Source organism: Rhinopithecus bieti, unplaced genomic scaffold (assembly GCF_001698545.2).
Source record: "Rhinopithecus bieti isolate Rb0 unplaced genomic scaffold, ASM169854v2 scaffold_4101, whole genome shotgun sequence".
NCBI lineage: Eukaryota > Metazoa > Chordata > Mammalia > Primates > Cercopithecidae > Rhinopithecus > Rhinopithecus bieti.
In genome coordinates this window covers 1,195,436-1,210,016 of record NW_016804458.1, presented here as the reverse complement: position 1 = coordinate 1,210,016, position 14,581 = coordinate 1,195,436, and positions in this window count along the sequence as shown.

Below are 14,581 nucleotides of genomic sequence, written 5' to 3'. Positions count from 1 at the left end.
ATCCACGATGCTTAAAATTATAATGATGTCAGAAACTCTGTCTCTTGAAGCTACTTCATCTTTGTCCATGCCTTTATATTGTACATGCAATTTTATTAATATGACACAAATGCATAATTTTTAATTCTAATAATGTAAAGTCTATGTCTTTAAAAAGTTGTAAAACTTTGCGTGTTAGTAGTATCTCTCGTGTAGTTGTGGTAGAATTTCAGAAACATAAGGAAACCAAGAATAGGTTTGTCATCCGTAGTCTACTACCTTCAATTTCTCATTCATGGCTGTTGATAACCAATCACTACTCATTTTTTCTTCCTTGTTCACCTGCCAATTCAACATATTTAACATGCACTGTCTCACAGAGGAATACTCACAAGGTAGATTTTAATCTTCAGATTTTGCATAGCAGTTATGCCTAAATTAAAATATTACCTAAAATAGTATCTACCACTCAAATTGATTAAAATGATGTCTTATTTTAAAAAATAAGAAAAATGGGAAATAGATATTTACATCTGGGAGAGTTTAATGGTTTATTCGGTGTAAAAAAATAAAAAGGAGGCTGACGTGGTGGCTCATGCCTTTTTTCCCAACACTTTGGGAGGCCGGATCACCTGAGGCCAGGAGCTCAAGACCAGCCTGACCAACATGGAGAAACACTGTCTCTACTAAAACTACAAAATTAGCCGGGCATGGTGGTGCATGCCTGTAATCCCAGCTATTCAGGAGGCTGAGGCAGGAGAATTGCTTGAACCTGGGAGGCAGAGGTTGCAGTGAGCCAAGATCACGCCATTGCACTCCAGCCTGGGAAACAAGAGTGAAACTCTGTCTTAAAAAATAATAATAAATAAAATAAAAATAAAAAAGAAAACTATATATCCATATTTAATTGCTCCAAATTTTGTTTAATTTTTTTGAAATGTTAATGTGCAAAGATTAAAAACTCTTCCACAATGTAAACGGTGACTATCTCTGGATGGCAGGATTTGGGATAATTTTTATATCCTTCATTATTATTTTCAGAATCTTCTAATTTTTTCAATTTCTCTTTTTTTCCACCTTTATCATAACAAGAATACAGTTTAAAGAAACTTGTCTCTAGGCCGGGTGTGGTGTCTCATGCCTGTAATCCCAGCACTTTGGGAGGCTGAGGTGGGTGGATCTCCTGAGGTCAGGAGTTCCAGACCAGCCTGACCAATATGGTGAAATGCTGTCTCTATTAAAAATACAAAAATTAGCCGGGTTGTAGTGGCACATGCCTGTAATCCCAGCTACCGGGGAGCCTGAAGCAAGAGAATTGCTTGAACCCAGGAGGCGGAGGTTGCAGTGAGCTGAATCGCACCATTGCACTACAGCCTGGGTGACAGAGTAAGACTCCATCTCAAAAAAAAAAAAAAAAAAAAAAAAAAAAAAAAAAAAAGGAAAAGAAAAGAAAAGAAACTTGTTTCCAAATGCAACAGAAGGAGATGTATGTGGTATCCTATATTCCTGCTGTGCATTTTGACCTTTCTTCTGGATGATTGTACGTACATTCCCCATCTCTGCATCTTATCCAATCTCAGTGATGGTAACAGTAAATGGGGATCATTTTAATTTCCATATTCAGTAGGTTTTCAGAGCTCAAGTCAAGCTAATATTCTATATCTACTGCTTTTTAAAACAGGAGATCTATCTAAAAATGTACCGTCAGCAGACCTGAACGAGTAGTGGTAAAAGCCTCGTTTTCTCTTTATTTGTTAGCACTGGTCTTTCTGTGTTCACAAAGATGTCAAGACCCAAGACAAACAAGAAAAGAGAAGAAAAATGCCAAAAAATACAACTGATTAGAAAAAAATAACTTAATTAATGAATTTAATTCAACCCCTATTAAAAAACATAGAATTTATTCCCTCCACCTTCCCACTCTCTTACAGGATCCAGATAGTGACATTATTCCAATTCTTTATCCCACTTTACTTAGCTCAATGTGGTTGTTGCTTCAATAAATTCAGAAGAGTGATCACTCACACAATGTTTATTTAGATTTTAGGGCAGAATGTCAAGCTGGGTTAATACATTATCTGTATGTATTTTATTTTTAATAAAGTATGAATACATAATCTGCTATTTTTAAAAAGCATGGTCAAATGTATAGTGTAGGCAAATCTTAAAAAACAATTTATCTTCGATATCAAAAAAGTACCTAATATTTTGCAAATAGAAATTAGTCGTAAACATCCCTAGATAATTACCTTTATTATTGTGAATTTTTCATGACTAAGTTTATAGTTTATCTCTTCCCCTGTTTAAAATTAGTTCAAAGATATCTAAAAATAGCCCCAGTGGTGATGCAGTTTCTATTTTACTTGCATATATATGTCCTGGACCCCAATTGTAATCTCTAACATTTATTGAGTGCTTACTACGTGACAGGCCATGTTCGGAGCATTTTGTATGTTCACCTATTGATTATTTAATCCTTACAACAGCCTATGAAATAGGTACTCTTATCATCCCCGTTTTACAGATGAGAAAATTGAGAATCTGGGGATTTTATCTCATACAAAAGCACAGAGCTAAGGGTTGAAACCAGGTAGTTGATATCCAGAGCCCACTCCCTTACTTGCTACTCCAAACCATGATTTCTTTTGTTGTTATGCTCTGAGATTCCTTGTTCTACCCAAGTTTCCTGTACTCTTCTTGCCCTCCTCTTCCTGAGACCTCCTTGACCATCACAACTCTCCACTGAGAGGGCTGTGTCCTGGGCTCTGAGACATGGGGGCTGGAAGGGACCCCATGGGCACCAAGCAGTAGGGAGAGGATGCAGTGAGAACAGATCCTGGATCCCCGGTGCGTAGGCAGAAAGTGGACAAAGGAAAAAACAAACAAGGCAAGCGGAGCCATGCCTAGGTAAAGTTGATCCCTAAGCCACACTTACCAGAAGTTCCTGATTCAAAAGCAAATTTTCTCTCAGGTAAAAGGGCAAAATGATTATTCTAAATTTACATTGAGAAAGCTTCAGGGAGAGAACCCAATATTGGAAGGATAAGAGAAATAAGGAGTAGAAGAGATAGGTGAATAATAGTAACTTATATGTGGAATATATGTAATATATATAATATATATGTAAAAAGTATACATAAAAAAATATATAAAATACTGTGAAAGAATCGAATCTCGAGACCTCAAATTCACTATGCCAAAGGGAAAGTTAAGCTTGGGAAATGAGTCATGCAAAAACTGCCTTCCTTTTTTTCCCAAATACCTGTAATTTCACATGCTTACTTTATCATATATAAAATGTAGATGTACTGAGCATGAGATCAATGCATAATTTCCCTCTACTCCCTTCTTTTTACATGTAAAGTGTAGACTTACTGAGTGTTAATCAGAGCCTTGCAACAATATAAACACTTGCCTCATTGCCAACCCATCTTTCGTTTTTCTTCTTCCCCTCCTGCTTGCTCTTTCCCCTCTAAGGATGGACGTTCCCAAAACCCTCTTTGGAAAGAGCAGAGGTCACAGATCCTACAGTGATTTGTGTTTCTTTTACCTGGGACAAATCTCCAATCTACTGAGATATGCTTCAGTTACTTTTTGGTTTACAATATGTACATATTTTCATATATCATATATAATTTATATGTATATAATATATATATATATACTTGTTTTAACCAGAGGTATGTTATTCAAAATCCACTTATCCTTACAATTACCTGCATTCTCCCACAATATTTTCTATGTCCCTGCCCCTGAGGTTGGGACTGCAAATCAGGTACATGGGTACTGGGAGCTGATGGGCTCCCTTCTGGCTGTCTGGGCTACTGAAGAGGCCATAGACAGACCCGGCTTTCCTCTCATGGAGAGGCCCTGGGCCAGCACAGGGTGGGAGTGGGATTACAGCCAGACTATAGCTTCTTCACCTGCTTTTTCCTATCAGGATCTCATAAGAGGCAATTGCTTGTTTTTTGAGGGTGGGGGCAAATCGGGGGAGTTGAAGAGGAAATTGGGTGAGATTTGAATAGTTGGGCATGTTGAATATTATGAATATTATCTCCCTCTTCAAATAATCCAAAATATACCCCCAAGAAACAGGCTGATTAGAGGTGCTTTAAGGCTCCACTGAAACTCCCAAACTCTGAAGATGTAGCTGGCTGTTACCGGACGGCTGGTTTTCAAGCCTGGCCTCACAGGGACCCTCTTGGCAATTTCCTACATGGGGGAAGCATCCGCTACATGGATGAGAATGAAAAGAGGAAAGAAGATGGTGCAAACACAGGCACACCCCAGTGTCTGCCACCAGGGCTATTTCATCTATAAGGTGTCACCCTTCCTGGCTTTATTGCCTTTTCCTGGAAGTCTCTTGTCCTCTCCTCCACACCCTTTAATCAGGCATCAAAGACTTTAACCACTTTTGCTGTGTGCCCAGGCCCAATCATTGTCACTTTTATGGCAAAGGGAGTGAGAGACAGAGAGACAGTCAGAAAGAAGAGATTGGGGACCCCAAGACAAATGTTAGAGTTTTAACCAAGGCCACCCTGTGGACAGATTATTGGGTTTAGTGGAAGGCAGCACTGGCCACAACCACACGTGGCAAAAGCATCTATCGAGAAGTGAAGTTATATTTGGGTCCTCAGGGCTGAATATGACTGGGAAACAGGGGTGGTGGTGTCTTCCTGCCTTCCTGAGGCTGTCTGATTCCTTACTTCTGGGAAGGTTTATTTTACCCCTGAGTGCTTAGTTTTGAAAGCCTTAGTTCCCTCTCTTCCATAAAAAAGCTCTACTCTGCTAACATCTAAGTTACCTTTGCAGTCTTAGGTAGAGGGAGGAAATCCCAATAAACATTCCACCCTGTTTGCAAAATACAAACATGGTATTTCTTGCATTCCCAAAATTGTAAAAGAAAATGTTCGTGTATCACCACAGTAGAGAATGGCATTTTTTGTTTGATCAAAACCTAAAAATATTTGATGAAAATGTGTCTGGTTCTAAGTTTATTTCCCAGAAAGCCATGTTTACTCACTTGGAATTTATAGACATCTTTTTTTTTTTTTTTTTTTTTGAGACGGAGTCTCGCTCTGTCGCCCAGGCTGGAGTGCAGTGGCCGGATCTCGGCTCACTGCAAGCTCCGCCTCCCGGGTTTATGCCATTCTCCTGCCTCAGCCTCCCGAGCAGCTGGGACTACAGGCGCCCGCCACCTTGCCCGGCTAGTTTTTTTGTATTTTTTTTTTTTTTTTTTTTGGTAGAGACGGGGTGTCACCGTGATCGCCAGGATGGTCTCGATCTCCTGACCTCGTGATCCGCCCGTCTCGGCCTCCCAAAGTGCTGGGATTACAGGCTTGAGCCACCGTGCCCGGCCAGACATCTTATAATATCTGAGTCGAGTAGGAGCTCCGGGCTCTATCTCACTCTTCTCTCCCACACCCAGGGGGAAGTGTAGGGTTCTCAGACTTTAGAATAAAGAACAATCACCTGGACAACTCACCTAACATGCACATCTACAGGTCCCATACTCAGAGGCTCTGACTCAACAGGTCTGGGTAGAGTCCAGGAATTTGGGCTTTAAATGAGTAGCTCAGGTGATTCTAACACAGAATGTGTAAGATGACCAGATCCTATCACACTTAGATATATTGGCCTAGGGCCACCTAACTTGGAGAAAATGTTAGTAAGATCCCATGGTTGGTGCTCAACTATAGGTACCAGAATTTTTATCAAAATTTACTATCATTATGACACCTCTCTTTGGAACTGGAAGGCTAGAACCCCACTTGTAAAGTGCTGGGGAAATACATGGAAAATTTAGCGTGAGTAGCGTTTTGAATTCTTACACATGGAAAGTGAATGTGTAAGAGTTCTTACCAACAATAACAAAAAAAAGAGTGAGAGAGAATAACTGCTAAAGAATTAACACAAATACGTATATATTAATTTATTATCTTTTCTCTGATTCCAGAGGACTTTGTAATTCCACTAATTCTCCTTGAGCTTCTAGGATGATCTGAGACTTTAATTTTTCATGTGCTTTTTGCTTCCTATTTGGCAGTGCCTTATCTTGAAGTTTCCACCTTCTGCTTGGGGACCTAAAAACTAACTAATGGGAATTTTTTCAAAATGAGCCAACTCTGGTGAATTCCCAAAGCGGAAGAAACAAGTGAGGATGGGCTGGTTAATTAAGAGAACTTTTCCTGAATGTAGCCAGACTGTTTGCCGACTGTTAACACGAGGGAAGAAATACCCCTGGATTTTAGAAGAGCCCCTTGTTTGTTTTCCTTGGCCATTTGTGCTGCTTGTTTTGTAAGTCAGAAATTTCCTGAAGGACTATTATTAGCTTTGTTCTCAGTGCTTCACGTCAGAAAAATTCTGCTCTGGCCACTTTTAAACATATAATTTGGATTTTACTGTATTAGAAAATGTAACAATTACAGACAGCTCTAAAAGGACACCAAAGGGCAAAGAAAATGGGTAACCTTTTTAACCAAATCTAAAATGGGTGATTTTGGAGAAGTAGGAGAAAAACCTGAATTTTCTAGATCTCTTTAGACTTCAACAACTGATATGTTAATTTTGTAGGTCTTTGATATTTGGAAATGATTGGATTAACCTGATAACAATGAATATTTAAACACAGTGATTTGGCCAGAAGCAGTGGCTCATGCCTGTAATCCTAGCACTTGGGGAGGCCGAGGCAGGTGGATCACCTGAGGCCAGGAGTTCGAGACCAGCCTTGCCAACATGGTGAAACTCCCCATATCTACTAAAAGTACAAAATTAGCCACACATGGTGGCGTATGCCTATAATCCCAGCAACTCGGGAGGCTGAGGCAGGAGAATCGCTTGAACCCGGGAAGCAGAGTTTACAGTGAGCCAAGATCGTGCCCTTGCACTCTAGCCTGGGCAACAAAAGCGAAATTCTGTCTTAATAAATAAACAAATAAATAAATACAGTGATTTAACATAAGAGATTTCTATTTCACACTAATGAGATCTGTGACTGGGGCAAGCTTCTTTGCCTCATTAAGTCCCAGATTTCCCAAGAACTTATTTATTTATACCAAGAGTGCTTGACTACCATCTCTGTTAGCTGTGACATAATATGACAAAAGGTATAAATAGGGGGAAAGGCACTAATTTATATCAAAGCATTCTTTATTTTTCCTTGCTGTGAAGTTTTTAGCTAAGAATTCATAAGAATATACCATACTTAGAGTGTTTACTATGGGCCTAGCACTTCACATACATTGCTTCTTACAAACTTTACAAAGTAAAGTTAGATTTTAGTCTCATTTTACGGAGGACAAAACAGAGACCTGGAGAGGTTACATAATTTGCTAGTGTTTTTTTCTGCTAATAAATGGTAGAGTGGAGATTCAATCTCTGTTCCTCTAAAATCCATGTCCTTTTTATTAACTCCATGCCTACTCAGATTTAAATCTCAGCAGGGAAGTAAACCTTAGTTTTTACATGAGAAAATGTTATAGCAACCTTCTTGGCTTCCTTTACTCCCACCCCAGTTTCGTGAGCTTAGTGTCTTAGATGGGGTTCCTTTAGAAGCAGAATCTGAAATAAGGATATGGGTGCCAGTCATTTACTGAGAAGGTGATCCCAAGAAAGCCTAGTAGGGAAGTGAGGAAGTGAGATGGGGAAAGGAAGAAATTCAACAAAATTATGTTAATAAGCAGGTTACTGCTGTAGGCAACCATGGGGCTCAGTTGCACTAAGGAACTCTCTCTCTTACAGAAAACCTCAGAGTCTCCCTAAGGAGGGGCAAGAAGCCTGCCTAGGGTATGTATCCACCAATCAATCACTGGCTGAGGGCTGATCCTGGGAAGGCATGGTTAATTCCTCTGCACTTTCAAGTGGATTCCTGTGGTCAGAAAAAGTCCTCTACAATGAATTCCAGATGCTTGTATTTAAATCTGACATAATTGGAATGCTGCGTTGGGACAGGGTGGGCGTTATTAATTTTCTGTCTTTACCATAACAGATTACTACAAACTTGATGGCTGTGAACAACACATATTTATTATGTCATAGTTTCTGTGGGTCAGAAGTACAGGTTAGCTCAACTAGTTTCTCTGCTCTAGGTTTCACATTGCCAGTATCAAGGGGTCATCCAGTTGGGCTCTTTTTGGGAGGCTTGGGGATGAATCCACTTCCAAGCTCATTCAGATTGTTGGCAGAATCCAGTTCCTTGTAACTGCAGGACCAAGGTCCCTGTTCCTTTGCTGGCTGTTGGCAGGAGTCATTCTTAGCTTCTAGAGACTACCTGTACTCTCTGATTCGTGTCTCCACTTCACCTTTCAAACGCAGTGGTTAGTCAAGTCCCTCTCTTCAAATGTCTCCAACTGTGCCTTCACCTCGTTTCTCCTCTGTGTACCACATCCGCCTCTACTGCTAGTAAGAGCTCGTGGGATTACATTGGGTTTACTCAATCCAGGATAATCTCCATATTTTAAGGCTAGCTGACTAGTGATCTTAATTCCATGTACAAAGCCCCTTCTAATAGAACTGTATTAGTCCATTTTCATGCTACTGATAAAGACATACCCAAGACTTGGCAATTCACAAAAGAAAGAGGTTTAATTAGATTTACAGTTCCACATGGCTGGGGAGGCCTCACAATCATGGCAGAAGGCAAAGAGGAGCAAGTCATGTCTTACATGGATGGCAGCAGGCAAAGAGAGAGAGCTTGTGCAGGGGAACTCCTCTTTTTAAAGTCATCAGACCTCATAATACTTATTCACTATCACAAGAACAGCATGGGAAAGTCCTGCCCCCATGATTCAATTACTTCCCACCAGGTCCCTCCCACAACATGCAGGAATTCAAGATGAGATTTGTGTAGGGACACAGCAAAACCATATCAAGTACCTAGATTCACATTTGATTAAATAACCAGGGAGCAGAAATTTTCAGGAGTGGAAGGCATCTTTAGAATTCTGCCCACCAAAGCTGGGTGCCATGGCTCATGCCTGTAATCGCAGCACTTTGGGAGGCCGAGGCAGGTGGATCACGAGGTTAAGAGATCGAGACCATCCTGGCCAACGTGGTGAAATCCCATTTCTACTAAAAATACAAAAATTAGCCAGGCATGGTGGTGGGCACCTATAGTCGCAGCTACTTAGGAGGCTGAGGCAGGAGAATCACTTGAACCCGGGAGGTAGAGGTTGCAGTGAGCCAAGATTGTGCCACTGCACTCCAGCCTGGGAGACAAAGCAGACTCTCTCAAAAAAAAAAAAAAAAAAAAAAAGAGAATTCTGCCCACCATGGTAGGCTGTCCTACAGAGACATAACCCAGGAACTAGGTGAATGGCTAACCTAAATTAGCACTGTGATGTGTTTTCTGACTTGGTCCTTATAGCTCCTCTGCTTAGATTTGGAACTAATCCATGAATGCAAGGGTTTGTCTAGACTCTTAAGTGCGAGTTAAATATACAAAGCACTGGAGATATTATGGGCGCCTCATCCATGTCCCCTTGACATGTATCTTTCTCGGATAACCCAATTCTATTAGTTTTTATATCTCATTTGTTCCTATACTCTGTGAACTGACGTCCCATAAATAGACATTTCATTTTGCCAGTCTTCTTGAACAATAATTACGATTATTAATCTAGCAGCTATCATTAATTGGCCACTTACTTCACATTAGACACAGCACTTAGGACTTAAGAATACCATGTCATTTGATCATCATAACATGGTCAGGAATTACGTATTGCTATCCCAATTTTTCAAAGAAGGCACTGAGGGTTAGAGTTTAAATAACTTGCTTAAGATGTCATAGCCTGTAAGTGACAAAACTAGGACTCAAACCCAGGTCCATCTAACTCCAAAGTCTATGTTCTTGGCTACCACACTGCCTCTCCTGGTTTTACTGCTATATTCACACTCTACTAACTTTACCATCTCCCATGACTCTCTCTAGAGGAGGGCACACACAGCACAGAAAACACATGAATGCAAAACAAGGAAGGGCCTACTTACTACACATAGCCATTCTAATACCTGATGTTTGCTCTAATCCAGTTTTACTATTAATTAGTTGCTGGTGCCCAAATCTTTACTGAGAAATGGGGATAATTTTGGAAGTCATAATGATGCCTTCTTCTCATAGGGTATTTTATTTGTTGTGTCTCCAGGCCCCAACACAGCCTGGCTTTTAGTAAATTATCAAAAATATCTGTTGAATGAATAAATGTAGTCACCTGAAACATGTTAAACATTTGTCCATGTGTCCTAATCGTATATTTCAGGATAGTAAGCATTCTAAAAGAAAAGCATGCACACTGTCCTTGCTACATTAATTTCTCACAATATAAAAAAAGAAAAGCATCTGAAAAAAGCTGCCAGGCCCTGTATCTCCTAATATCAAACTGAGCACAGATATGGAGAAGCTAAGGGAGAGGGATGATGGGCCATGCCTCTATCCTCACCATGGCAAGAGTCCTGGGGGGTCAGACCTGAGGAGAGCAGGAAGCGTCTTTTGAGGGACACATTACTTAAATATTACATACACAGTTCAACTGTTTTTATGTGTAAAAGTAGTGGGTTTTCCCAATAAGGAAGCACTTCTTTTTTCTTTGTGTGTGTGTGTTTTTTTTTTGTTTTTTTGTTTTTTTTTTTTTGTGACAGAGTCTCACTCTGTCTCCCAGCCTGGAGTACAATGGTGCTATCTCGGCTGACTGCAACCTCCACCTCCTGAATTCAAGTGATTCTCCTGCCTCAGCCTCCTGAAAACCTGGGATAACAGGTGTGTGCCGTTACACCTGGCTAATTTTTGTATTTTTAGCAGAGATGCGGTTTCACGATGTTGGCCAGGCTGGTCTTGAACTTCTGACCTCAGGTGTTCTGCCCACCTCGGCCTCCCAATGTGCTGGGATTACAGGAATGAGCCACTGCACTCGCTAAGCACTTCTACTTATAGCATTTACAAACCCTTCTTAGAATATTTTAAAATTCTAAGAGAAGAGTAAATTGAGCCTTCCCAACTAATTCTAGGAGGTTATAACCTTCATACCAAAACTGGGCAATGCTCGCACAAAAGAAGAAAGACTGGGCATTGGGCCCAGTGAATCTTGGAAACCTCATCTGTGCCAGCCACCCCGGCATGGCCTGTATGAGTGGATGAGAGTTTTGTCCACAGGCAATAGCCATCTAACTGTGATAAAGGAGTCAAGGTGGTCAGCTGCATCTCTTTCACCTGTTTGCCAATGTTACACAGGTTGAAAAGCCAACGTTTATGTGAAGCAAAGCATCAAAGATGATGAAATGATCAACCTGACAATGAGTACCGTGCCTGCATTATCCAGAAAGGGAAGTGTGGAAGATTTTGGGCTGAATTTCAAAACAGAATTTCCTCATTCTCTAGATGTTGGCTTACTTGGCCTTTGATGTTCAGAAGTGGTGCCTTTGGGTTGTTGAACAATGTTGATTTTGGAGAGAAAACAGTTTTAAAAAAAACCACAGGTCATTCCCTGGGGAGTATTACCGGAATACAGAGGATAATTTCAGCAAGCCAGCAAGGCCTCATCTCTGCTTCTAGTAGATAGGAAGAAAGGAAGAGAGGAACAATACTTTTTTAAGAAGCTCAGCTTTATCGCTTTATCTCATAGAAAGATGCCTCCAGTCTGTCTGGCTAAAGGTAATTGGCATGGGAAAGTCTTTATCTGTGATTCTAACAAGTGGAATATTTCCCTTCATTTAGAGAGCCTTGTCTGGCTTGGGGAAATGAAACACTTTCTCCAATATGAGTGGGCTGTAACCCCTGCTACTAAATACTCAGAAGAAAAAAGGCGGTTGTGGAACAGTCAGGAATGAGTCACTTGCCTCCCTGGAATATTCAGAAAACTGAATCAAAAGTACATTCTTCTGGGTTTTCTTAGTCTAACAGACTAAGGGTCTCCACTTTGTTAAATTTCTGGGAAACAGCATAGAATGGGAGAAAAAAACTGGTCACTGTAGTCATGCAAATGGGTATTGCTGCTAACTAGCTATGTGACCTTAAGCAAGGTATTAACTCTCTCTGAACTTCAGATTCTTCATCTGTAAAATAGTATATATGTAAAATGGGAATTCTTTTCATATCATAATGCTGTAGCTTTTAAAAAAGTTAAAATGGATGAGATGATCAGAATAAAGAGTCTGGGATATATAGTCACTCAATATATAGCAGCATGTAAAGATCCTGTTAGAAATGCTAATTTTACAGTTAACCATTTGTAGATGATCCACCAAAGCTGCTTATGTAGAGGCAACTGAGAATTTGCCTGTCCTTTAGAATATGAATAAATAACTGTCAATGATGTCTCAAGCCTAGAAAAACCTATCAACCTGGATGGGTGGGAAATTTCTAGGCTAGTATTGAGAAGCCAATTTCTTGAGAAATAGGTCCTGGACTGAGTGAAGGAAAAGAAACAGTAAAACCCATGGGAAAGCAGCAAGGCTCTCTAGACGCTCTGGAGAGGATGAATTGAATTCTAGAAGATGAAGTAGGGAAGACACTTTACCTTCTTGTGAAATGAATTCAAAGACCTTCAGGAATCTCCAACCGTGTAAATGGCACCATAGCTGTATGTTCCATGGAACACTACTTCCCAGAGATGCTCAGTGAAAAAAGAATACCATGGTCAAATAAGTTTGGAAACACTCCATAATGTGGCCACCTCCTTGAAGACTCTAATGCACATTAGCATGTTAAACACTCTGAGAAGTCCTGCAGAGCAGAAATGTGCTTCACATCTGCTAAGCCAGCAGTTTCCCAATATACTTGATTTTGGATACTGTTTTCTCTATAACACCATTCTCCGATATGCTTCCAATGACATGAACTTAAACATATATGCATGAGGTTCTTCATTAGGGAATAATTTTTAATAGAAAATATTGAGAATAATTTTTAATGGAAAATATTGGGAATAATTTCTAATAGAAAATATTGAGAATTTTTAATAGAAAATATTGTGGGTTTGGTTCCCACAATATCTCCAAAACCACATTTGGTTTTAGGACCACTGCCATAAAACCAGCCACATGAACTTTTTGGTTTCCCAGTGTATATCAAAGTTACATTTTTATTATACCATAGTCTATTAAATATGCAATAGCATTATATCTAAAAAAACAGTGTAAACACCTTAATTTAAGGCTGTGGCTGGTTTGATTTTCTATCCAGACCATTAAAACTTTCTACATATCAACAATAAGGCTGTTTCACTTTCTTACTATTTTTTGTGATAGCACTTTTCCTTTCCTTCAAGAATTTTTTCCTTTCTATTCACAATTTGACTGTTTGATACAAGAGGCCTAGATTTTAGCCTATCTCAATGTAAGATGTTTCCATTGTTAGCTAAAAATGCTAATGATCATCTGAGACTTCAGCAGGTCATAATCTTTTGCTGGTAGAAGGTCTTGCCTCAATGTTGATGTCTGCTGACTGGGCGGCTTTGGCAGTTTCTTAAAGTAAGACAACAATCAAGTTTGACATATCAATTGACCCTTCCTGTCATGAAAGATTTTTTTCTCTGTAGCCTGCAATGCTGTTTGATAGCATTTTACCCACAGTAGAATTTTCAAAATTGGAGTCAATCCTTCCAAACTCTGGTGCTGTTTTATCAACTAGGTTTATGGAATATTAGAAATCCTTTGTCATTTCAACAATGTTCACACCATCTTCCCCAGGAGTATAATCTATCTCAAGAAATCACTTTCTTTGCTCATCTGTAAGAAGCAGTTCCTCATCCACTAAAGTTTTATCCTGAGATTGCAACAATTCAGTTACATCTTCAGGCTCTACTTCTAATTCTAGTTATTTTGCTGTTTCTATCTCATTTGTACTTACTTTCTCCACTGAAGTCTTGAACCCCTTAAAGTCACTTGTGAGGGTTGGAATCAACTTCTTACAAACTCCTGTTAATGTTGATATTTTGCCTTGCTCCCATGATTCATGGATATTCTTAATGGCATCTAGAATGGTGAATGTTTTCCAGAAGGTTTTCAATTGGCTTTGCCCGGATCCATCAGATGAATCGCTATCTATGGAAACTATAGATTTATAAAATGTATTTCTTTTTTTGTGGGGGCATAGGGTCTCACCCTGTCACCCAACCTGGAGTGCAGTGGTGCAATCATAACTCACTGAAGACCCAAACTCCTGAGCTCAAGTGATTCTCCCACCTTGGCCTCCCAAAACACTGGATTACAAGCTTGAGCCACTGTGTCTAGCCCAAAATGTACATCATAACTAATGAGACTTGAAAGTCAAAGTGACTCCTTGATTCATGGGCTGCAGAATGGACGCTGTGTTACCAGACATGAAAACAATGCTCATCTCCTCATACATCTCCTTCAGAGCTCCTGAGCGAGCAGGTGCATTGTTAAATGAGCAATAGTATCTTGAAAGAAATTTTTTTTTCTAAGCAGTAGATCTCCACAGTGGACTTAAAATAGTCAGTAAACTATGCTGTAAACAGATGTGCTGTCATCCAAGCTCTATTTTTCCACTGATAGGGCACAGGCAGAGTAGATTTAGCATAATTCTCAAGGGCCTTAGAATTTTTGGAATGGCAAATTGAGCATTGGCTTCAACTTTTTTTTTGTT